The sequence below is a fragment of the Protopterus annectens genome, chromosome 3.part1 (assembly GCF_019279795.1).
Source record: "Protopterus annectens isolate FY-2018-M chromosome 3.part1, PAN1.0, whole genome shotgun sequence".
NCBI classification, from domain to species: Eukaryota; Metazoa; Chordata; order Ceratodontiformes; family Protopteridae; genus Protopterus; species Protopterus annectens.
Window position 1 is genome coordinate 1,316,980,846 of NC_056732.1, and position 15,230 is coordinate 1,316,996,075.

Below are 15,230 nucleotides of genomic sequence, written 5' to 3' on the forward strand. Positions count from 1 at the left end.
TTCTCAGAGGGGTCCCTACCAAAGACATTCTATAAGCTATTACTTGGAGCTCAGTTCATACGTTCACAAAGCATTATCATTTACCTCTCTTCTCTAAATCCAGAGCAGGCTTTGCCACTGCAGTCCTGCAGGGCTTTATAGCTGATCCTAATGCTGTTTAGTTTCATCCTCCCATCCATAGCTTTGGGATTCTACCCAAATGTTATGACTGCAACAGTGAAACACAAAGAACATAGTACAGTTGTGTACACTTAACCATAAATGTAGATGTTCGAGTGTATTCACTGTTGCAGTCCGGATTACCCACCAGCCAGCCCCTTTCTATACATTTTCTTTCCTTCACTATACTCAAAAGCCTTTGTGGTGTATTTGCTTTTAGTTGAAGGTAAATTTTTATGTTTCTGAAGTGCATTTATATATTTACAGTTTATATATATATTTTTACTCCCCATTTGGAGGGCACCTGACATCTGGGGCAAGAAAGATTGATGTAATGGCATTGGGTGCATGTTTTGTACCCCTGACGACCTGACGTTACGGAAGAAGGGACAGCAACCAACGCAGGACCCAAGACTTTGTTAATCAGGCCGACTGAGGGCAACCTACCAGCAGATTACCCAAATGTAATGACTGCAACAGTGAATACACTCGAACATCTACATTTATGGTAAGTGTACACAACTGTACTTTTCTTCCTCTAGTGTAGCTTTGCCGGCCACTATGGAACAGAGTTTAGACACATCCTCTGGGGCTGTTTCAGTACTAGGTTCAAGAATGGGAGAACCAAACCCTTTAGGTGCAGGAGTAGTCTGGGATAGGGTACTCCTTTACAGACATCCCCAGATATTTTATCTAGTAGTGAAGTTCTCAAGAAAAAGAAACGGAAGCTTCATCATACGTCTTATAATCAAATTATAGCTGCTTACAAGACTGATGAGGTTTACTTAGCTAAGAGTGCTCTGCATTTGGCTAATTCTGATGGTTTTCCCATGTATGACTCTAGTTAGTTTGGCTAAAAACCTTTCTGTTTCAGAAAATTATGAGGAATCTTATGAGGACAATGATGCTTTCCTGGTTGACATGAAGTCCAGTTACTCTGAGTTTGAATGGGTGTTCACTTTTTCTCAGATGATTGCTAGATTTAGTGAAGTTTTTGCTTTGGAGCATTCAAGAACTACTCCAGAGGTAGGCAGGGTATATGACCTTATAGAGAATGAGATGTCCAATTCTTTGGCTAACTCCCCAACCCTTACCAGCCTTGGAAGTTTTTTTTTTTTTTTTTTTTTTTTTTTTGCTTATTTATACAATTTACTGTATATTTTATTGCCTTCCACCTACTTTTATACTGTATTTGTTTACTGTCTACTAAACTACACTGTTATACTACACTTGCCTCTATATTGTGCCTGTAAAACTGAATTGTTGTTGCTGATTGTTTAGCAAGCTTTCTTGTTGTTTTTTCACTGTTTTAAAGCTATCTGTTCTGCCTGCTCTTGTTTTCCCACCAAGCAGTACTTAATTAACTGATCTCTTAACTGCTTAAATCATTCCTTAGTGCCTCCTGGCTGATTTTCTGCTGTTTTAAGCATTTTTTTGTGTCTCGCTGCTATTTTTCTGCTGTTAAATATTCTCTAGTGTTTCCCACTGAAATTAAGGTAACTAGTAGCTGTAGCATAGTCCAGATCCAGGCCTGCTGCTTCTGTAACTGTTTGTAGTGGTTTGTTTGTTCTAAGCACGTTTTCCAGGCCATCTTGGATTGGATGGGGCCTATCTGCACTTTTGTGATTGTATTGTGTTTGATTGGCACCTGACTGTTAAAGGGAAGGCCGGTTTAGGCCTTGGAATAAACATTCTCATTGGTCCATGTGAGTTTTGTTAGAGTGTTTTTTTTTTTCCAAGTTTTAGCTTCTGGTATTTAGGCCCTGCATCTGAGCAGGTTTCTTCATTATGTAGCACCGTGCACTGCTGCACAATTGTGTCCCAAAACCAGACAGTTAAATTCAACAAATTTTCCCTTAAAACTCAGGCAGAAATGTTCATTTGCCAAGCTCCTCTGTGATCGTTTTTGAAAAGCCACCCTAGTGATGACAGTCTTCAACCTAACATTATGGACAGTTGGACTATCCTTGTTTCTCCTGCCATCCTTATTGACTTCAGTCTCTTGAGGCAGTGTAGCAATTGCCTAATGTACACAGGCAGCCCTCTACTGATAACACAGTCTAGAACAGAGTGCAAGAGTTGTACTTGCACCAAGTATCTAGAATCCATGCTCTCTCTCACTCAAAACAGTAACACGGATAAGTTTGTCAACTCACCCACCGCTATATACTCACATCATACACATATCACTAATTATGCACATAGTATACATCAAACACATAAATCCACATATGCAGAGGTTCTCTCAAAAAACTTACCAAAACACCCGAGACCTCCAAAACTCAAGTCTGCTACAGCTAACATGGTCTCCACAGCACCCATGACGCATAGCAACACCGGTGTCCCACCCACCAAGCCCGTAAGGCATAACACTCAAAAAACAAGTTTTCTTGTCATTGGAGACTCAGTAGTGAGAGACATGGATGGTCTCACTCACTGGGTTGGACAAGGAGAAAGTTATGATCAGCTGCCTCTCTGGTGCCATAATTCACCAATTACACGTGCACTCGCGTCTCTCAGCAACAAGTACCATTATGACTCTGTCATACTTCATATTGGTGTGAATGACCTGAGACATACCTCAATGGACTGTATGAAGAGAGACGTGGTCGAGCTCTCTGAGTATGTGTCTCAAGCAGGTATGTCCCTAGCCTTGAGCAGCATACTACCTTCACCTAGAATTATGCCATAGAATAAACAAGTTATGGATTTCATTAATTGGCTTAGTTTTTAGTGTCATTCCAAGGGGATCCAGTTCCTGTCTTCCTGGGAAGCCATGGTCGACAAACCTCATTGCTTTGCCAGAGACTGTTTGAACCTGGCCCCTCTAGGCTTTCAGCTGATGGCAAAGGCTCTTGCCTCCCCCATAGTACCCTTTTTTTAAGCAAAGTCTCGAAAACAACATTACTTGATATGAAATTAACCAGTCAGAACAAAACAAGGGTCATGCTGCTAAATGCAAGGAACATAATCCAAAAACTGCATTCCCTGGAAGCACTTCTTTCACTAGAAGATGTAGATGTCTTTGCAGTCACAGAAACCTGGTTTAAGACCTCAGAGAGTACCCTGACCTTGCAAGTCTACAATACCTTCCACACCTTTAGACCGCAAAAGGAATGTGTGAAAACCAAAGAAGGCTTTGTTTCAATCTGTATTAGAGATAAATTCACCTCACGTCTAGTTAGACTGGACAACTCCATGGAGAAGCTCCAGATCCAGATTACTGTGACTAAGACCCCAATTCAAGTCCCTAGCCAGTTATAGATCCCCCTCCATGGGTCACGACACCCATGAAGCCTACTTAACCAAACTGAAGAACATCTAAATTTTACCAAACACACTGTTTATGGGGGATTTCAATTATCCCACTGTCAACTGGGAAACCTACTGTAGCCCAAACTGACTAGCACAGAAGTTCCTTGTCTTTGTGAATTCAAATGCCTTGGAGCAAGTTGTCCCATACCCCAACAAGAGGAACAAACATTCTAGATAGGGTCCTCACCAACATGTCAAACAGGTGCACTGCTGCAACTGTTGGATCCCCATTAGTTAAAACCGACCACAAATCAGTCACGTTCAAACTGACACTAACACCAGAACTCACAAAGGGTGAAATCACACTAAAAAACTTCAAGGCAAACAGTACCATCCTAGGTGAAGGTATAAATTTATTCTAAGCCCCACCCCAAGATGAAAGTGGTCAGTACCCCAAAGCTTACCTAAAGCCCTGTACAATCACTTGCATAAGTGTATAATCTCAGCTGTAACAGATTAGAATCAAAGCCAGAGCCCCAAGTAAAATCAAGCTGCCATGGTGGACTTCCAGCATCAACAAACTCTATAATAAATGCAAAAAGTTGCTGTCCAAGAAAAAAAAAAAAGACCAGGACACAACAATGGAAAAGCACCTTTGTCAGCCTTAACAGCCAAATAAGATAACTTTTCAACTTATCAAGAGCTCCTTTGAGAGAAACATAGCAAGTACTGCCATTGCCAAGGATAACCATAAGGCCTTTTACAGCTATGTACGTAACCTAAGGGTAGGATCAAAACATGTGCAGAACTGGTGGCCAACAGTATCACACACACTGACCCCACAGAGATAGCAGACCTGCTAGAGGATAGCTTTGATGAAAATCTCACCCCCTTATCCCCTCCTAACTTGCAACAAACCCTCTCCCCACCTTACATATCTGAAGGGCAGGTCTTCAAAGCCCTGTGCAAGACAAAGAGCATGGCCTCTGTGGGACCAGATGACATCTCAGGCTGTCTTCTAAATGAGCTAAAACATGAACTAGCATCACTACTAAGTACCCTTTTCAATCACAGCCTAACCACAGAGTTTGTTCCTGCAGAATGGAGAACTTATTCCCCTACACCAATGTGGCCTTGCAACAGACCTGGGGAATTACAGACCCATAAACCTGACCAGCCTTATCTGTAAGGCCATGGAATGCGTCATTATGGACCTTGTAAACAAAGACATAGGTGACCACCAAACTCTGGACCCTACCCAATTCAGATCCTGCCTGTTAAATCTGGTGGATTTCTTTGAAAATGTGACCAAGGCCATTAGTGAGGGAAATCTGTGCACACAGCATACTTCGACTTGGTAAAGGCTTTTGACACAATCCCACATTCTGGTATTACCGATAAACTTAGCAAACTGAATGTAAACCCCTTTGTTGTAAGATGGGTTGTCAACTAGCTCACAAACCGGACTCGCACTGTCAAAGTGGGTAACTCCACATCAACTAGCAAACCTGTTACCTGTGGGGTGCCACAGGATCAGTGCTGGGCCCTCTACTGTTTGGTATGTACTTCTCAGAATTTGAGGTCAAAATTAAAGGGTTGTGGCTGTCCAAGTTTGCAGACAGGTGCAAATTAGTTGCCATCCCTGAATCCCCAAATTATGTCAGTATACTCCAGGATGGACTCGCACAAGCCAGCAACTGGTGTATTAGTCACGGTCTCAAACTGAATGTAAAGAAATGCATCTTCATAATTCCCTTCAGCACAAACAATGACCTTTCACACTATCAGATCAATAATACCCCAAGTACCCATGAAGTGGCACGGGACCTGGGATCACAGGTTGACCGTGACCTTAATTTCGACCACCATGTGTCTACTGTTGTAAGGAAAGTTTTCCTCATAGCTCACTTCATTAGTAAGGACATTGCCTTGAGAGCAAAAGAAGTTATAATCCCCCTATACTCCCCATTTATCTGGGCCATAATTGAGTGCAACACCCCATTCGGTATGTACTGTACTGAACATCTAAAGCAATTTGACCTCAGAGGTTTCTCACAAAGAAAATCAAGGGCTTCCAGCATATGCCTTACACGGGCCAACTAAAATCGCTGTCAGTGTACTCCGTATCATATAGACGTATTAGCGAAGGCTTATGCCTGACCTACGGAGCAACCCAAGACCTAAACCTAATGAAATTGTTGCATATCTGTAAATCAAATGGGTCTAGAGCTACTTGTTCCAGGTACTTAAATCTGTCCTTCCAGCATGTCCTATTTATCTCCCAGCAACCACCACGTCTTTAGAATACGCTACCAATTCATGTGAAACAGAGCACCTCTATGACACTGTTCAGGAGGAACCTGGATGAGTGGACGGGGCACTGTAAATTCTTATCAGGGAGAGCGCCCACAGCCCTCCTAGACATGGGCAGTCATCACTAAATGCAATCTTGAGTATTGACTAGTACTGCTACTGTATTACACTGGGTTGAAACAGCTAGGCTTAAAATGACCTCTGGGTTGATAGCTGTATAATAGGAGGTTACTAGGCTGCCTGAAGGATACCAATATCTATTCTAGCAATCCCTTAAAAGGCTCATAGAAAATGTAGGATGTCCTCAAATATGACAGGTTGTTTTTCTCATTTAACTGCTGACCCAACTGCAGTTTCTCCAGCTGCCTGCTCATATAAAATAAGTCCTTGGCTTCATCTAATCCACCATCCTTGATAAAGCGAAAATGGTTAGATCTTCAGGGCAAAAGGGTGTATCTTTCTAGTACTGTAGTCTTTAGAATGTTAAATTATTGGGTCTATATTAGATACTCGAAGGCGTTTCATCGAACGCCTCTTCATCGACCCGTAAACCATGAAAACACAAAACCGTGAACGAGCATATAAGTGATTTCTTTCCCTGGGAAAGAAATCGCTTACCCTAAACAAAAAAACACATCACTAAAAACAATACAGAGTGGGGGGTTTGCCCCCCCCCCCCATCTAAATATACCAACTTTGAGATCGAAATACAGTGGGGAAGACGGCAAAGTAACAGAGGTGGTCAAGCAATTTCTTTCCCAGGGAAAGAAATCGCTTATATGATAGTTGGCTGTTTTGTGTTTTCGTTATTTAATGGTCGATGAAGAGGCCTTCGAAGAAACACCTCTTTGAGTATATAATAGGAACCCAAATTATCAAAGCTATGTAAGAAAATTTTTATTTTTCTGTGTGCCTTTAGTTTAGAAGATTTTGCTGCATTCTTACCTGCAGAGCAAAAATCTTGTACGACCATGCTGAAGGGACTCAGGCTTTGAAACATGCCTTGAAAGGTGTGTATGAATGTGCAGATATAGTCCTGAGAAGTGCTACCACTTCTGTTGTATTAAGACATTATACTTGATTATGTAATTAGAACTTTTCTGATGATTTAAAACTGAAAATTTTGAAGGCACCTTTAAGTTTTGAATTGGTGCTTGGGCCATCTGTTATACAGACTTGTCAAACAATGGGATGATAGAGGAAAATTAATACATGGGTTATCTTGGATGTTTCATGTACGACCCAAAATCAGAAAAAAGGCCAGCACCAAGGAAGGTTCAAAAGTAGTTTAATAAAACTGAAACTAGACCGGTTTCAGCAGCAAGGCTTTCATCAGTAGTATAGTCAGCAAAAAGCACTTAGTCATCATCTTATATAATGTTCTTTAAGGCATCTATATGACATCACTTCCTGATAAGTCAAAAATGCTAACAAGGCAAAAGTAATTGAAAAATACAATCAAGGCAAAAGTAATTGAAAAATACATAGTTCAGTAAACAAAAAAGTTTGCCTGAGTTGCATGCATATCTCCAGATTATAATGAAAAAATCCAAAGAGACACAGTATACTGGTATATCAATGATAATAAACAAACTTAATAAAAAACATACAATAAAGGGTAAATGCCCCAAAATAAACCCGAAACAAAAGTCAGGTTCTAAGAATTCTGGTGTTGAATACCAGCCACAGTATCCTAAAATGAGCTGAAATGCAAAAACCTAAGCAATGCAACCTGATAAGAAATAAGTACATATACGTAATGCAAGTGATGGTTAATTACAAATTATAATTTATCATTTAATCCAGGAGGGAAAGCCCCCCAAGTTTAATGATCCACCTTTTTTCTTTGGTATTTAGGATATCATGCCAACCTGTTTTAAAAGATCGATTCCTATGATATGATCAATGATGGTGAATGTAAATTTGGCAGTGGGATGTTTGATAACATGTCTATATAGTGCATTAGTTAATCTTCTGTTTCTAATGTCACCAAGGTGTTCAGAGATCCTGACACGAAACTGTCTAGACGCTTGGCCAATATAAAATGCATGACATGTACATGTGGCAAGATAAATAATCCAGTCTGAACTGCAGTTACCAAAAACTGTATGTCGATATTTGTCCAGTGTTCCTACTAGTGAAAGAAGTAGTTTTGAAAATATAGTTACAAAACTGCAATGTCCACATGGATAAATGCCTGAAAGTTTATCTCCAGTAAGTGTTCTTTGAGTTGGAGTGTGATCCATGACCCTGGTTTTTTATAGTGTGAAAATAAATTCCTAAAGTTTTGCCTTTCCTATAGGAAAAATAACATCGTTCTCGAGATAATCTTCCAACAATGGATGAGAATTCAATATATTCCAATGAGTATTAATAATATTTACTAAATTGGCACTATTCCTGCCATAAGTGGTGACAAATCTACATACATCTGATTCCTCATTATGAGTTTTAGTATTGTATTGGAGAAGAGAATCCCTGGATTTAGCATTACTAAATTGGACTGCTGACTCAATAGTACGAGTGGAATAACCTCTGGACAAAAATCTCTTAGTTAGATCCATTTGATGACTCTGAAGATCATCCACTGAGGAACAAATCCTTTTCATCCGCACAAACTGTGATTTCGGTATGTTCCGAATAATATGTTTCGGATGAAAACTATCAGCATGTAGAAGGGTATTATATTGTGAGAATTTTCTGTGTACGGACGTTCTAAGAGTGTTATCCTCCTGTCGAATTAAATTGACATCCAAATAACTGATTGCACTCCTATTATATTCCACAGTGAATTCGATACCCCAGATGTTCCCATTCAAATGTTGAATAAATTCCTGGAGGTATTCCTCACCTCCTTTCCATATAAGCCAACAGTCGTCCAGGTATCTTCTCCATATATCAATCTCAGGTAGATATATGTTGTGCAAAGGGTCATATAAAATCATATCTTCCATGTAGCCCATAAAAAGATCAGCATAAATGGGTGCAAAGGATGCACCCATAGCCATACCCTGTAGTTGCCAATAGCAGTTTTGTTGGAAATAAAAAACATTTTTAGTTAGAATGTGTTCAGCCATACACAACAGTAAGGTGTTCATCCCTGGGGGGTATAAATTGGTTTTATTTAGCCAGTATTCCAAGGCATTAATACCCGCCCAATGAGGGATGCTGGTATAAAGCGAGGATACATCAAGGGTACACATAAGCCATTCAGGGTCCAATTGAGACTCGGAGACTATCTGCAAAAATTCAGTCGTGTCCTTGATTCTTGCTCTAACACATGTTAACAGTGGTTTCAATTTTCAGTTAGAAAAACAGACAAGGGTTCAGTGAGTGACCCAATGCCAGATACAATCGGTCTGCCTGGTGGCTGATCAATGGACTTATGAATCTTAGGAAGTAGATAAAGTTGTTGTTTCAGAGGATCCTTAACCGTCAAATGAGTTTTGGTTTTATCAGAGATAATTCCAGATTCTACAGCCTTTTCCAAAAATTCATTAATTTCCAAGGCAAAACCTGGAGTAGGATCAATCTCCATCTTCATGTAATGATGATGGTTGGAAAGTTGTCTAAGACCTTCATTCACATAGTACTCAGTATCCATCACCACCACCGCACCTTTGTCGGCAGAAATAATAACAATATCCGTATTATTTCTGAGTTGTGTGAGTGCTATTTGTTCCTTCCTAGACATGTTATGCTTTATAGTGCCAACAGAACCCAAATTGAAGTGTATATCTTTTATAACCGCCTGCTGGAAAACAGCAACATGTTTATCCATGGGAGGGTTAAATGTAGATTTGTGAAATCTAAAATCAGATGATCTTTGAGCATTGTCAGTATGATCTTGTTGTTGAAAAAATAATTTCAAGTTAATTTTCCTACAAAAATCCATTGTATCAGAAACCAAAATACTTTCATCAGTGAAAAAAACAGGTATGAAACCAAGGCCTTTATTAAGAAGGAATATTGATCATCAGTCAAAATATGACTTGAAATATTTAAAACATTAGTACATGAATGATTTACTTCACTATCGACATGAAGAGCTCTTCTAAGTTTTTGACCTCTGTGTTTCCTTCCTGCCCTGTGTTTTTTCCCCCTAAAGGGACCTCAGTCCTTCGACCCCTTTTAGCATTTGGAAAATCACCAATATTAGGTGTCTCAGTATCAGTAGTCGAAGAATCCTCACCAGAGGTAATAGAGCTAGGCCCAGTCTTTTTTAAAATAGACCTTGGTCTTTTTTTGCGTATAAATGAAGCATTCTTGGTACCATGAGCAAACCTCACACCCCTTTGTGAATCATATTGTTTGCCCCTATCATAATCTTCCTTATCCCGGGCAAATTTATGCAATTTCTTTTTCTTAAGGTTATTTTCCAAAATAGAGATTTCTTTAGATAATTTGCCAAGACAACCCTGAAAACTAGCCTCATGTTCAAACCGTTTCAGGTTGTTACATGTTTTTTCAAATTCAATAATATTACTCTGTATTGTTCTCTCATAGAAAGAGGCCAAAATATTAACTCTAATCATGGCAGCCTCCTGTTGTGCTTGTTGCCAATCTTTCAACAGAGTTTCATGCCGTGTGCCCACTAGTGGTTGGATTTTACATCTCAATCCTCTAGGGGATATATTCTGTATTTGGTAAGCTTTAAACAATTTACTGTGCCAAATGTTTGTTCTAAGCATCTTAATTTGTTTACCTAATTGAAAGAATAAGTTTTCGCAACCGTCAACTGGATCCATGATTACCAAATCCACCTTTTCTGTATGTTCAGTTCCTATGCCAAAAATTTTTAAGTCATCCTTGTCGGAGCATAAACCAGATAACAATTTACTGAGATCCATGACAATAAGTTGCAATGAACCGGAGGAAGAAGATATAAAAAATAAAAAATAAAATGAACCCTGAAAGGATTCTTTTATTCTTAAGGGTTGAATTGGCAAATCACGAATAAGTCCAAAACAGAAAATCACAATCAGAGTCACAAAGAAGTTGAAGCCAGAATAAATGGCAAATGTAACCCTATATATAGGGGAATAATTAACCCTAGCACCTAGGCAAAAATGCTATACAGACCAAAAGTCAAAGGCCTGTAATGTCTAAAATGCAATGTTCTGAGTAATGCACAACCTACAGTTGTTCAGAGGTGGCTAAATCCATATGGAGTATACCAATATGTAATGAATTTAAGCCAGACACACTTATGCACCTTATTTAAATCAGATAACAATATTAAGAAATCAATAATTGTTCAATACAGTCCTCAGATGAAATTGTTATCAAAGGTATAAATGTACAGATGATTATTGTCAGCACTGTATACCCAGCAATTATTCTAAAAGAAGACCTGAGTGCAACACTGGGCAAACAAAACAAAAGCCCTCAAGATATGTGACCAATATTGACTCAAATGTGAAACAAAACATGAACCAGTAGGAACATAGGAATGAACAGATATAAGCAATAATATTGTATCAACCTAGTGTATATAACAATGGCTAGTTCATCATAATCAAATGAAATAAAATAAAATTATGCACATATTACAAACTGAGCACCCATACATGAAATGTCCTTGAAAAATAGCAATGTTGTATTGTGCTACAACAGTACTCAGAAATCCAGTATAAAAAAAAAAACGACTAGGCAAAATAATATGAAATATACACGTGTTATAAACTAAGAACACATACATGAAAAGTCCTGAAAAATGGCACTGTTATATTGTGCTACAACAGTCCTCTAAAGTCCAGTATTCAAGAAAAACGACTTAACAACACCATCCAGACAGTTAGATGATTGTCACAGAAAATTCTTCATTATGGTAAAACAATTACCAATGAAAATTAATCCAAAAATAGATGTCAAGAACAGTACCTGGAAAGATGAAGCTTGAAATGTATTAGGACCCTTAAAAGTTGTTCCAAACAATGTCCCAAAAGGCCAAATCGATCCTCGAAGTCCTGATATGTCCAAAAACAGTATGGAAACCACAACGACCTTGAAAAACAAATCCCAATCCGAAAGATGGTGGAGAAAACACTTACAACCACGTGTAAACGCAAACGATAAACTCAACAGCGTTAATGCATCCAATATACTCACTTGTTAACTTAGATAAACATGATAATCCAACAAAACCAAAAAAGGATGACCAAAAGTCAATCTTTTAAAAAGAAAGCGATGTAGATGCCATGCATCCGAAAATAACGATGTCCAGGATGAAAAATCCTAAGCAATCCACAAAAAAGATGACTACCTGAATGGTAGAACTCCCAAACGCCAACAGCCAGCACAAACGAAAATCAATGTAGTGTATAGGAGCTAGCAAGTTAGGCTGGTGCACGGCAAGAGCACTTGTTAGACCCAAAATCAGAAAAAAGGCCAGCACCAAGGAAGGTTCAAAAGTAGTTTAATAAAACTGAAACTAGACCGGTTTCAGCAGCCAGGCTTTCATCAGTAGTATAGTCAGCAAAAAGCACTTAGTCATCATCTTATATAATGTTCTTTAAGGCATCTATATGACATCACTTCCTGATAAGTCAAAAATGCTAACAAGGCAAAAGTAATTGAACCTTATCAGGTTGCATTGCTTAGGTTTTTGCATTTCAGCTCATTTTAGGATACTGTGGCTGGTATTCAACACCAGAATTCTTATAACCTGACTTTTGTTTCGGGTTTATTTTTGGGCATTTACCCTTTATTGTATGTTTTTTATTAAGTTTGTTTATTATCATTGATATACCAGTATAATGTGTCTCTTTGGATTTTTTCATTATAATCTGGAGATATGCATGCAACTCAGGCAAACTTTTTTGTTTACTGAACTATGTATTTTTCAATTACTTTTGCCTTGATTGTATTTTTCAATTACTTTTGCCTTGTTAGCATTTTTGACTTATCAGGAAGTGATGTCATATAGATGCCTTAAAGAACATTATATAAGATGATGACTAAGTGCTTTTTGCTGACTATACTACTGATGAAAGCCTTGCTGCTGAAACCGGTCTAGTTTCAGTTTTATTAAACTACTTTTGAACCTTCCTTGGTGCTGGCCTTTTTTCTGATTTTGGGTCTAACAAATGCTCTTGCCATGTTTCATGTACCCAAGATCTCCCCAAACAAGGTGTCTTCCTTCAAGGGGCAGAAAAGAAAAATCCCAGAGAATAAAAGTCCAGGATATAAAAGGAAATGGCAGGACAATCATTCTTCAAAAAGAAACAAGAGGGTTCCTTTCCTGCAAAGGAAAGATGATGATTACTCACAGAGCACCCCTACCTCCCCACCTTTCCTTATCTTCCTCCTTCCCCCAGGATCTCTCTCCACTCCGCAACCTGGCCACAAACAGTCCCAGACAAATGAGTTCTGAGAATAATTTGGAGAGGATACATTTGGCAGTGAACAGAAAATCCTCCTGCTTTCAGGGGGTTATCCCACCCCACCAAACCAGACAGAGCTGTTTCCTCCAGTGCTCCATAACATAGTAGAAGCAGTGGTCATAGAACCTGTGCCTGTGATACACAAAGGCAAAGGATTTTACTCCAGAATCATTTTGCCACCAAAAAGGAGCACTCCTGGAAACCAACTCTTGTTTTGTCCTTTCTAAACACCTTTTTTCAAAGTTCCAAAATTCAAAATGCTCATCTTACCATCAGTCCTAGAAGTTCTTCCAGACCACTGTTTCATGGTGACTCTAGATCTCAGGTACACTTATCATTCTATTCCTATTGCTCCAAATTTCAGGAAACTTTTGAGATTTGCTGTGACTTTATATTATCAGTGTTCTGCATTACCCTTTGAGCTGTGTACTGTACTGCAAGTGTTTACAAAGTGTCTGCCCCCTATGGTTGCCTATTGCAAAACCTGCTCAGTAACACTGCTTAGACCATGTTAACAATTTGTGCAAGAATAATGGTTTCAAATTAAATATAAAACAATGAAGCATATTTCATTTTGATAAACAAAAAAGTTTTATATACCGTATAGGAGATACACCCCTCCAATCAGACGCGGCTGAAAGGGATCTGAGTACTCTTGTTGATAATTCCTTATTGTTTGACCATCATGTGCTCACAGCAGTTCAGTAAGCCTTTTTATCTGGCCTATCTAATTTCCAACGGCATATCCAATAGATCCAAAGAATTCTTAATTCCCCCTTCCTTATGTCTTATCAAACCCATCATTGAATTTAATGCACCTTTTTTGTTCATTCACCACTCATTTTTTTTTTTTTTTTTTTTACACCGGATTCCTCTGGTGTAACATCTGCTGCCACTATGGACAAGGGGCTAACCATGTCCTCTTGAGACCGTTTGGATCCCCTCATTGGGTAAGGGAGAGCCACTCTTATTCATCCTGATGGAGTGAACAGGTTGTGTCAGACTGTTGTGCCAATCCCTGGAGAAGCTAATGCTGCCATTAATAACACTGCTGGCCCATTTTTGTTGTCAAAATATATCTACTGCTGCTCTTCAGATTTCCTTAGACGGGTGTAATTTACTGAGTCTGGTTCAGGGTTTAATTCAAGTTGTTATTTCTTGTAAGGTGGTTTCTGGTAAAAGAAAGAGCTATACCTCTTTTTTCAGAAGACATTCAGTATTCTGAATCTAGACTGGAAGATGGATGGGTAGATACAGGGTTTTCTCCTCAGATTTCTGATTCAGACTCCGAGGAAAGCCCAGTTTCTGAGTCTTCCTGTGAAAATTTCTCTTTCGCTGAGACTATTTCCAGAATGTGCCAGTATTTTCAATAGGAGTACTCTTAGGCTTCTCAGTCCTTCATTAAATACTACAAGCTGTTGTGAAAGAAATTTCCACAACTTTCACCCATTCCTCCAGCTTTGTAGGATGTGTGTGTCATTGTCTGGAGTTTTCCTAGTAGTCAGCCTGTTGCCCTAAGAAGACTTATAGATTGTATAAAATCTTTTAAGTTTTTATACACACTTCCCGAACATGACCCAGCAGCTATAGCTTTAGTAAATCCTTCTGCTGATGAACATTTCGTTAACTTCAATCCTACTCTTTCTGCTATGGATGGGAAGATTAAGTGTGGGAAAAAGTGTATGCTTCTGCAACTTTGATTTTCAGAATTTTGAAATGTCAAGCTCGTATGTTAAAGTTTATTCTGACTTAATTGTGAAAGTGTGAGGAACGTTTTGTCTGCAGTTTCTTCTTGAGGAAAAAATCTGCTTAAAATAATTTATTCAATTGTACAAGTCAGTATTCATTGTTTAGAGCATGTGTATGGCTCTGTTGATACTTCTTCCAGGGCTGTAGCCACCGGTACTGTGGAGGTTTGCCTTGCTGCATTCTTAGAATCTCCCAGGTTATGTAAAAATGAGATTTTAAATTCTCCTTCAGGTAGAGATTTAGTTCTTGGTTCCTCTGCTGTAGAAGTGATCAAAAAGTGTAGTAAAAGGAGTAAGTTAAAACAGGAAATCTCTTAAGATTTGCAGCCCTAATTTTCCAGATTTTCTAAAGGATTCTGTAAGCCCTCAT

At 38.9% G+C, this 15,230-nt stretch overlaps 1 protein-coding gene across 2 annotated transcripts in view; it reads left to right on the forward strand.

The window, feature by feature from the left end:
* Positions 1–15,230, forward strand: part of NAPG (NSF attachment protein gamma) — a 975,476-nt gene that overhangs the window by 494,256 nt on the left and 465,990 nt on the right. The gene's annotated exons all lie outside the window — the stretch shown is intronic.